Source organism: Sceloporus undulatus, chromosome 4 (genome assembly GCF_019175285.1).
Source record: "Sceloporus undulatus isolate JIND9_A2432 ecotype Alabama chromosome 4, SceUnd_v1.1, whole genome shotgun sequence".
In the NCBI taxonomy this organism is placed as follows: Eukaryota; Metazoa; Chordata; class Lepidosauria; order Squamata; family Phrynosomatidae; genus Sceloporus; species Sceloporus undulatus.
The window spans coordinates 59595634-59607478 of record NC_056525.1 but is presented as its reverse complement, the minus strand read 5'-3'; positions in this window follow the sequence as shown (position 1 = coordinate 59607478).

Here is an 11845-nt window from a genome sequence, read left to right as displayed (position 1 = left end):
CCTTTTAAACGTGGATTACAAGATCTTTGCAATGATATTGGCGGAGAGACTTAAATCTATCTTGAATTTAACAATCAAAAGAGAACAAAGGGGGTTTCTCCCCAAACGTCAAGCGAAGGACAATATAAGAACGATACTTAATACTATAGAATTCTACAACAAGAATAGGAATAAGAAACTAACATTATTATTTATCGACGCCGAGAAGGCGTTTGATAACGTAAGATGGGAGTTTATGATTGCAGTCTTAAGAAGGATGAACGTAGGATTTAGATTTTTGGGATATATAGAACAAATTTACAAACATCAAAGTGCTAGACTTAAAATAAATGGTTATAAATCGAGGAAAATTCAAATTAGTAAAGGAACAAGACAGGGGTGTCCCCTTTCCCCATTGCTTTTTATCTATACAATGGAGATCTTAATGAACAAAATTAGAAATAACGACAGAATTAAAGGTATCAGAATTAAAGGGAAAGAAAAGAAAGTTCTAGCATTTGCTGATGATTTAGTTGCTATAGTAGAAGATCCTATAAAAGGGGTTGAACAGTTAATGAATAATTTAAAGGAATTTGGTAGGTTTGCCGGCTTTAAAATTAATAAGGACAAAACGAACATGCTAATGAAGAATATGGACAAACAAGAAGAAGAGAGAATATCTAAAAAGACGGGATGTAAGACGGTTAAGAGAGTGAAATACTTAGGTATATGGCTAACGAATGATAACTCAAGATTATACGAAAATAATTATAAAGTAAAATGGAAGGAAATACATCAAGATCTAGTAAGATGGAACAAGTTAAATTTGTCAATCCTGGGTAGAATTGCGACTATCAAAATGGCTATCCTTCCTAAGCTTTTGTTTCTCTTCGACAATCTACCAATTATAACTAAAGGGAAAATAATAGAACAATGGGAGAAAGAAATTAGGAATTTTGTATGGAAGGGAGGGAAATCAAGAATAAAATGGGCTGTATTAAAAGATAGTAAGGAGAGAGGTGGATGTGCTTTACCTGATCTAAAGTTATATATGTGGGCCAGTAAACTGGGTTGGTTAAAAGAGTGGATAAAGTTAGAAAATACAGAACTTTTGAATTTGGAAGGAGCAGATCTGAGCAATGGATGGCATGCCTACCTCTTTTATAAAAAACAAACAAAACTTAAAGATTTCTTAAATCACCCTATAAGGAAAGCATTATTTTCAACATGGGAAAAGACAAGGAAGATGTTCTATAATAACAAACTCCCCCTGTGGGTATCAGTCCAAGAGGCTTTTGGACTGAAATGGGATAAAGAACAGAAATGGTTATCATACATGGATTTAACAAAAGTAGGAAAGGAAAGAAATTTGAGATTGAAAGAGTGGGAAGAATTAAATGAGGAAAATCATAAAATGAATTGGTTTGAGTATACTCAGATTAAATTAAAGTTTAAGAATGATATTAAAGAAAATAGAATTGAAACAGTAGTAAATGAAATAGATATGATCTGGTGGAAACAAGATAAAAAAAGTAATGTCAAAGTTTTACAAGGTGTTATTGAATAGAGATCTAGAAAAAGAGACAATTAAAGAAAACATGATAAGGTGGGCACAGGATTTAGGACACTCAATCGACTATGAGGAATGGCAAAGATCCTGGCAAAGGACTAATAAATTTACAGCGTCTCAAGCCTTAAAAGAAAACTATTTAAAAATGTTTAATAGATGGTATCTCACCCCTGTTAAAATCAAAAAGATCTATAAAGTGCAGAAATTAAAGTGTTGGAAATGTAACAGAAATGAGGGCTCGCTATTCCATATGTGGTGGACCTGCAGAAAGATCAACAAGTTTTGGAATAAAATACACACAGTAATACAAAAAATGTTTGACTGCGAATTTAAACAGATACCAGAATTTTATTTGCTGAACATGATACCAAAGTTAGATAAGAGTATTGAAAAGGAACACTGGAGAGTATTGCTTTATTTAATTACAGCGGCAAGATTAGTCATTGCTCAAAACTGGAAAAACAACAAACCTCTATCTCTGGAAGACTGGACATTTAAACTACAAGAACTGAAGGAAATGGACAGACTCACAAGACTGTTAAACAACAGTTGTGTAGATGATTGGAAAGATGAATGGCTACCTGTATTAAAATTTTGGGAAAGCACAATGGATATCGAAAAAGAGATGTGGTTATAAACTAGTGCTATCATGAAATTATATAATTTACATTTGTCAAATTATCTATGTTAATTAAGAAGTATAGGCTAATGTACAACTTTCATGGAAAAATGGAAAAATAAAATTTAAAAAAAAAAAAAACAAAAAACAAAATGTCCTCTTTCTGCCTTCTCCCACCAGCTGATCCCTTAATTAGAAGAGGAAAGCAGCGGGATGAGGGAAGTGTGTGTGTATCCCTTTAAAAAGAGAGCATTCTCCCTCATTGGCACAGCAAGGCACCTTGGAAAATCTGGAACTGAAATCATCTGGAGGCTTGCATTTGCAGATGGCTGGCATTACACAAAGGGAGTGATTTCGCAAGCAAAATGGACATGTAAATGCCATAGTTTTGCGAATTTGCTCATTTCTTGATTCACCTTACATTCTCCCTGGATTCTGTCCGGATTGCGTGCAGCATCATGTGGAAAGCAGCTGCGAAGTTGTCTCTAATGCCCTGAATGACCCTGTATTACCCCCACTTTAACCTTCCATAGGAAGCGTTTCCCATTTTCCCATAGGAGCGTTACAGACCGCCCCTTTGGGGCGGCCTGTAGGCGCTCCTTTCCCTGCCGGATCGGGGCCTCAGCTGCCAGAGTGGCAGCCTCCGAGGCCCCGATCCACCGCTTTCTAGGCCATGGGGAAGCGGCAACAGGCCGCTTCCCCGTGGCCTGGAAAGGGGTGTCCTTGGGGCTTCAATCCCGAAAGACACCCTGTGGCAGTGGGGAGGAGGAGAAAGGGGCCACTCGGCCCCTTTCTCACTTGCATCGTTGGTGCAAGGGAGGTGTTTGGAGGCGGCGCGTTCGTGATGTCGTAATGGCAGCGCCTATGTGTATAGGGCACCGCCATTTTGTACATCCTGGGGACGTACTAGGGTTAGGTGCGTGCGTAAGGCACGCACTTTCCCTAACCCTAGTACGTCCCCAGGACGCACTTTACACCCGTGCAGAACGGGCCTAAGACATGATGACAGAAGCATGACCAACTTGAGGCACAAACCCTTCTCCACTGGATTTCTATCTTGTCCAAAGAAGCTCTTAAGAAGAAAAGTTACAGAGATTTTGATTATGAATTAGTCAAAACATTAAATCCCTGAAGACAAGCTTGTGAAGTGTGTCAATTCAAAGAACAGATGTTTTGAGGCAAAATAGGTAACAGTATTTGTGGTGTTTGAGCTTTTTGCATGGGTTATGACCATTTAATACTACAGTGCAAGCAGTGAATGTACAGGCTTAAAACCATTCTAAGCTATTACAATAAAAATAGCAGTTTTTCCTATTTTATATCTTATAATTATCACATGGTCACTACAATTTTTTATATATCAACACCTCTACATTTGACACAGAGGAAACTGTCTTTGTGCATAGGAGACAGTTGTATATGTTATACATTATGGATCTATATTAGCAGAGTTATCAGAATGTCCAAAACCACAGAATAGTTTGTGAAATATGATGAAGCAGTAGCTTAACTGACCTGAGGGTCACATAATCTACTTCCTAATGAACTCTGCCTCTAGGGACCTCTAACTCCCTACTCAAACATCTGTCACACAGAAGACAGAGCAAACTTGCTTTCTGCTCTTCCAAATGGTGGTAAGTCCTGAATGGAAGGGTTCAAATTACGGGAAAGGAGAATGAAGCTAAAATTTAGGAAGAAATTCCTGGTGGTAACAGCTGTTCAACAATAACTGCTTTAGAAGGTATTGACTCTCCTTTTGGGTGTTTTTTTTTAAATAGCAGAACTGGATGGCCATCTGTCACTGATGCTTCACCTGTGCATTTCCTAGGGATGGAAATAACATCCAAAAATATTTGGGAAATGGTAGAGAAAAGTGTTTCTCATGTAACAGGAAGAGAAGAATGCTAGACTGATCTTCATAGTTTGGGACTTATTCTGCACAAAATTTGTACATGGTTGTGTTTTGCACATGAAATAGTATTTTTTGTGTGTGCAAGAAACAGCATTTTCTTAACAAAAATAGTATGTCTTAATAGAAATATTTTTGTATGTTTCTATACAACAAGTGCTATTTTCTGCACAAAAAACACTGCAAATTGGGGGCACAGTAAGTCCCCAACTACAGCATTTATGTGTAGGAAAAGGGGATGCAGTGGCTTAGTGGCTAAGGTGCCATTTCTGATGATGGAAATGTCAGAAGATTGTCAGTTGACCACGGAGTCATCTTCAGATAATTCTGGCTCTTCAGCTTAGTAACAGTGAGCACCACCCCATACAGGTGGTTAGGACTAGACATTAATGTCAAGGGGAAACCTTTACCTTTACACAGAAAATAATACTTCTGGACAGATAAATGTTCTGCACAGAAAATGGCTGGCCCAGCACCATCAGAGGCCAACCTGAAGACAGAGGCTCCTCCCTCCCTAACTGACATCTTTCGGCCTCTGGGGGAGAGAGAAGGCTGGCCCAGTTCCATCAGGGACTAGCCTGAAGGAGGCTCCTCCCTCCCTGTCATCTTTCGGCCTCTGAGGGAGAGAGAAGGCTGGCCCAGTACCATCAGGGGCTAGCCTGAAGAAGAAGAGCCCTCCCTCCGGTCCATCTGCCTTGGTCCAGGCCTCAGAGGGAGAGAAGAATGCTGGACCTGATTCCCTCCCCCCTCACCATTCCCTTTATTTTATTGTATACTGTATGGTGTTTGTTTTTAATGCATTGTATGTGTAATTGTAACTTGTGTAAACCGCCCTGATCTGAGGAAGGTGCGGTATATAAATAAAAACTTTATTATTATTTATTATTAAAATGCTATTTCCTGAACAGCATACGATACTCTCTTTGCAAAAACACAAGAATAGGTCCTGAACTGTAAACAGTCTTCCAGAACTGTACAGTCTGTGAAGATCTTCTCACTGTGTGAACCATTGTTAAAATTACTCATTGTGACCTTTAAGAATATGTTAGCAAAAAATTACATCTCTAGCATTTCATGCACTTGCAAAGGACTGGGCCAAATAACACTTGATGTCCTTTGCAACCCTATGGTTTATAGTTCTTTTTATAATTTATTTGTGAAATCCAATCTTGTTCCACAAAAGGGGACTCTAGGCAGCTAGCATTAAATATGAATAAAGTAAATAATCCAAGACCGAGCTTCTTGTCTTTCCTCCAAAGCCCAACCTTCAACACTCCTTTTCTGTCTGTGTGGACAACATTTCTATTCAACCAGTCCAGCAAGCCCGCAGTCTTGGTTTTATCTTTGACTCTTCTCTGTCCTGTATCCCTCAGATCCAGACCACAGCCAAGGCTTGTAGATTTTTTTTGTACAATATTGCTAAAATCCGACCTTATCTCTCCACCTCTACTGCCAAGATCCTGGTCCATGCCCTAGTGGTCTCACGACTTGATTACTGTAAGGTCCTCCTGGCTGGGGTTCCTCTTTCTCACCTCCGTCCTTTAATCTCTGTCCAGCATTCAGCTGCTCGCATTATCACATCCGCCCACCACTCTGACCATATCTCTCCTGTGTTGGCATCCCTTCACTGGCTCCCTCTCCCTTTCTGTATTCAGTACAAGCTCCTGCTGTCCACATTTAAAGCCCTCCATGGGTTGGCCCCTCCTTACTTATCAGACCTTCTTTCTCCTCACCTTCCCACCAGGGCCCTCCGTTCTGGTAGTCAAGGTCTGCTGTCCCAGCCCAGGATTTCCTCTGCCCCTTCTCGAATTCACCCCTTTTCACTTGCTGCCTCTCACTCCTGGAACCTTCTTCCCCTGCGAGCAAGGGCCAGCACTTCTTTAACCAGCTTAAAAACAGAGTTGAAGACCATCTCGTTCAGAGAAGCGTTCCCAGGCATTGCATAATTGTTGCTTGCTATTTGATGTTCTTTTGGTGCCTGTTTTATTGAACCATTTCCTGTATTGCTATGTACTTTATATGTATTAGCCTGCTTGCCCCACCACCTTTCCCTTCTCCTTTTATGTCATGTCTTTTTAGATTGTAAGCCTGAGGGCAGGGAACCATCTAATTAAAAAGATTGTATGTACAGTGCTGTGTACATTTACAGTGCTTTATAAATAAAGGTTAATAATAATAATAATAATAATAATAATAATAATTAGTTATTTGATTATATTCCATTTTTCTCCCAAAATGTGATGCAAGGCATCTTACAATATACATTAAATCACAATAGTTAAAACTATATGTATTACAGTAGTTTTAAAAGCATTGAACAATCAATCCAACTAAATTGTTACTATTAAGACACTGAAAACACATAAAGCACATACCACATATTTTAAAAACAGTACCCCCATCCTTCTATCTCAGCCAGTTAAAGGCTAAAGGTCTATTTAGAAGGTCTTTGCCTGCTAGCAAATAGATAATAGAGAGGGGGCCAACCTAGTTTCCCTTGGGAAAGAATTCCATAGCCTAGGAGCAGCCACCAAGAAGACTCTCTCCCATGTCATTCATGAAGGTAGCAGATGGAGAAAAAAACTCTCTCCTGAAGATGTGTAGACTCAGGCAGGCACAAATGGGGAGACTTTCAGTTAAATACAATCAAAACATAAAACAAAGACCAGTGGAGTGCCCAGGTTTGGTCTCACCTGGTGCATGAGGGGCTGCGGGGGGGGGCAGCCTCCTCTGCTTGCTTGTTCAGCCAAACACCTGTCCAGGGCTATGGAAAAAACAATTCAAGACACACAATAGAACACATAGCAATCAACTGTCAAATGGCCAGCTTCTCAGCCAGCTGCTTGCTTGCTGCTGCTACTGGCTGCATGTCTCTTCTGCAGACTGCTGCCTGTCTGCTTGACAACTACTACCTGAAAGACTAGGCCCTATATACTGAGTTAACCATTTGGCCATCTTGCCAGATTAACACTGCCTTACCAGGGCAGTGGATTTACCATTGGCGGGGCACTGCCGAAGGGGCAACAACAAAGGAGGGGGGTTGTCACTTTGCATCAGCTGCTTTGCCAGTAGGTCAAAGGCCAGTTTCCTTGTTTGGCAGTGGGGAGGAAGTTGCCTTTTTATAATCTCAGGACTTTTTAAATAATCTGCCCCATTAGCAAGACAAAGAAAATGTGTGGTTTGGAGGGCATGGAAGGGGAGGAAATCTAGGGAGCACCCATTTCATAAATAATGGGTAGAAGGAGATATGGAGTAAGAGAGGAGATTGCTACAGGATGTTGGTTTCCCCCAAACTATCGCCCACCTCATATATTCTGGATCATCTTGGCAACAGGCCCACTGGGCTGAAAATACTGCTGCTTAGTGCCAGGTTGGTGAATGGAAAAACAGCTGTGATCCTGAATGGGCATGCCAACTTGGCTTGCGTTACAGAGACCTAGCTGAATGAAACAGGGCCCTAAACTGTGCCCAGAAACAGACCCATGGAAATAATGTAACAAAGGAGTTGTGTGCTTCCTGTAATCAGCCTTGCTCAACTGTCTAACTATAAGATTGTATACCAGCTGAAGTTTTCAAACCCAGTTCAAAAGCAGCCTTTGCAGATCATGTTGAAGTACTCCAAATAGCATGTTGAAGTACTCTAAATATAAGGTGTGTTCAGATCAGACACCTCCAGAAGCACAGTTGATAGAGTAGCCTCAGCTGTGAAAATACATTCCAAGCATCAAAACTGGACATGGCTAAATCCAGGAGGATACTCAAAATGCCAATCTGAGTCACTGAGGAAAGCATAACCTTATACAGCATAAGATGAGTCCCAATTCCCTGATATCCTTTTTGATTGATGAGAGTAATATCTTTCTTCTCTGGGTTAACTTCAATTCGTTAGTCCTTATCTGTTATTGACATCAGGAATGCAATTAGAACTAGATCTAATTCTTTGGGGTCTCAAAGAAAGGAGAAATAGGTGTCATCTGGCACTAAAACTCCAAACTCCAGTCTCATATACAGTGGGCCAGTCATATTGGTGGACTAGCCATCCACAGACCTGAGTGTCTGCAGATGGCCTGGCCCCATTACTCTCAGTGATGGTGTGTGCACACAGCTGATGTGGCTGTACACACATTGCCACCCATTGACTATAATAGGGCTTGAGTATGAACATTTTTTCTCATTCACCAGTGGGGTCAGAACAAAACCCCTGCATATGGAAAGGATGCACTATGTTAAATAGCATGGAAAACAAGACAGACTAACAAGAGCAAGCAAGCAAGTACATTTCTATACTGCTTATACTGCATTTAAGCACTCCCTAAGCAGTTTACAATGTGTGAGCTAGTTGCCCCCAACGAGTTGGGTATACATTTTAGCAACCTCAGAAGGATGCCAGACTGAGTCGAGCCTGAGCCCTTGATTGGTATTGAACTCGCAACCTTGAGGTTTGTGAGTGATTGGCTGCAGTACAGGCATTTAACCACTGTGCCACCAGGGCTCTTTGTTCCACAGCTTGGCATTAAATGGGATACCCCCAGCCCCAGCATCTCCAAATCATCCCTCCAAGAACCAGAAGCACTGAAAAACAATGATTGAAATCCTGCCTCATCTCTTGTTCCAATCCCTGCAACCCATCTTAAAAGCTAGCTAGCTGTCCCCAGTGACAGAACCTGTTGGTTCTGTTGAGTAATGCACCAGAGGCTAGCATGACCCGCTTCCTCCTGCCAGTGATCAACAGTACAAGGACTCTTGTGTGGTCCTTAAAAGCCAGTGAATTTTCCTGAGTGATGAAGTTGCACTCACTGGTGGGATGTGGCTCATCACATCATTCTGCAGTACCCCACTTTCCAGCCTTACAGAACTTCATCACTCAGGAAAACTCACTGGCTTTTAAGGTGGGTGTCAGGGTGGGACAGATCCCCATTCCAGGCTGGCTCACAGCTCCAACTCTTGGGCTTCTGTCACTCACGCTGTCCCTTCCCCCCCTCAAGATTCCTCCATGGATTGGGTGCTTGGGCCTCAATGATCTCCATATGGTGGACCAGTGGATGTGTTGTTCAGTTGGTTCACTGTGGTAAATGTGACCAGATTCTCTTAATATGAAAAATCCGACACAGATATAAAAGAAGAAGTAAACAAACAGAAGTTTAATAATATAGAATTAGAATCATAGAATCGTAGAGTTGGAAGAGACCACAAGGGCCATCCAGTCCAACCCCCTGCCATGCAGGAAATCACAATCAAAACATCCCTGACAGATGGCCATCCAGCCTCTGCTTGAAGACCTCCAAGGAAGGAGACTCCACTACACTCCGGGGGAGTTTGTTCCACTGTCGAACAGCCCTTACTGTCAGGAAGTTCCTCCTAATGTTGAGGTGGAATCTCTTTTCCTGCAGTTTGCATCCATTGCTCCGGGTCCTAGTCTCTGGAGCAGCATAAAACAAGCTTGCTCCCTCCTCAATATGACATCCCTTCAAATATTTAAACAGGGCTATCATATCACCTCTTAACCTTCTCTTCTCCAGGCTAAACATCCCCAGCTCCCTAAGTCGTTCCTCGTAGGGCATGGTTTCCAGACTTTTCACTATTTTAGTTACTCTCCTTATATCTTAATCTATGAACGATTTTATCATTCACAGGTTTGCAAAACCCTATTCAGGTTGACCCCCTGGATGACTGTCATATCAGACAAACATGAGTTTTGTATCTCCCCTGCCCTCCCAGGCCTTGAGCTGTGATTGACTGGCACCAACCAGGCTTGCCCAGTTCCTCCCTTCACACTGGGGCATTGGTAATTATGGCAAAGGTGTCATGATTATAAACGTGGATACAATGCAGTTACAAGATTGTCAGTCTATCTTACACTAGCCTCACTATGTGACAGGATACCAATATCTCCAAATCCCATGTCAGAGATGTGATCCAGAAGGATATAATAAGCCTAATAAGAACACATTCCTAGTGTTTGATTCCTGATGTAGATCACCCAAGGCGACCAAACCATCTCTGTTCCATAACTAGAGGCCTAAAGCAAGATTTATAATTATGTACATAACCCATCTCACCAAGAATCTTCTGGTATCCTGTTAATACTATATGATAATTACATCCAAATCAAGAACCATCATATGTCATGCCTTCATTCCACTTTTACAGCCTTGCAGTTGCACAGAAGTTTTATCACCAGGCCAAACATATCCACAGTTTACATATACTCAACTGATAGTTCAAATTCACCTTAACTGTTCCTGGAAACATAGGAAAAACTATTCTGGATTAGAGCAAAGGCGTTTCTAACCTAGCTTTCTGTCCCCATAGGGGCCAAAAAGACGCCTACGGGAAGATCATAATCAAAACATTTCTAATAGTATCTTCCTAGAAACAACCTCCACAACTGCAATATTGCCTCAGACACAGGAGATAATGTAAACTCATAAAGACTAGCAACTGTGGATAGCCTTCTAATCTATTTTGATTCGATTAGATTTGTCTAATCTTCCCTATAAAGTTATCCAAACTGGTATGTGTCATTACATCTTCTGGTGGCAAATTCAATAGATCTGCTATGTACAACGCAAAATAGTATTTCCTTTATCTGTCCAGAATTTTCCACAACTCTCCTGCCTGAAGGCATAATGCATTCCCTTATAAGAAATTAACCCAACACTTTCATCATTTCATCATTTTGGTTGCCAGTTTCCACTTTTTCAAGGTCTGAAGTTTTTATGAATGTTATTGTTTAATGTTTTAACTTTATAAATTGTAGATAGCTTTTATAACTAGAAGTATAACTTTAAGCAAATCTTATAGTTATACTTTAATTCATAAATTTGTATAGTTTTTAATGTGTGTTGTTTTTAAATACATTACGCCCGCATCATATGCGGGTGTGCCTTATGCGGCTTCCAGAATATGCTGGAAGCCATGCTGGAAGAAGTGGCGCCGTGCCTGGAAAGAGTAATGGGGCGCACCCCTGTGGCACGTGTGTGCCGCCATGAGTATGAGCTCCATTGGCTTTAATGGGGCTCGAGCATATGTGGAATTTCCCTTACGTGGGGGGTCCGGAACAGATCCTCCACATAACGGAAGGGACCACTGTATATTGTTAGTGTAGGGTAGTTTAAGTTTCCAAAGGCTTCAGTCTTTAGTAAGGAAACAAAAATATTGAAATATCAAAAAATGTCAAAACCAAGCCTGTTAGGGTCTAGTTTTAAATTAGCCAAGTAGCAGAAATGTACCTTTGTACCTTTGTCTAACTAGGGCCCAGTACATACCGGGTGTTGTGGCGCCCTTGTCACGTGCAAGGGTTGCCTGGGGGGCAGAGCGACCACACACCCTGCAACCCTCACGTGTGATGAGGGCATAACAATGGTGGTGCACCATTGTTACGTAAGTGCTGCACAGCGTCCACACGGCACCACACGGCACTTACATAATGAGTGCTCCAGTGGCGCACTCATTATGCCGCCACCGCAGCAGAAAAAGGACCTGCTTTTTGCAGGTTCTTTTTCCGCCAGTAGGAAGCCTCACTGTTTGGTGGGTGAGGCTTCCCTCCAGCTGAAAAATAGGCGCCGGCAGACCGCCCTTTTTGGGTGGTCTCTACCACACCTATACTTCCCTAAGAACTGAGACTGATTCCAAAAACAACACAAGCAGCTTGTAGTTCAAAGAAAAGTTTACTAATGGCTTTAATCTATATTTACATAAAAGGCTGTATCCTAATCTATTCTGTACTAGACACGAGGTACCGACATTACAGATATAATTCACATGT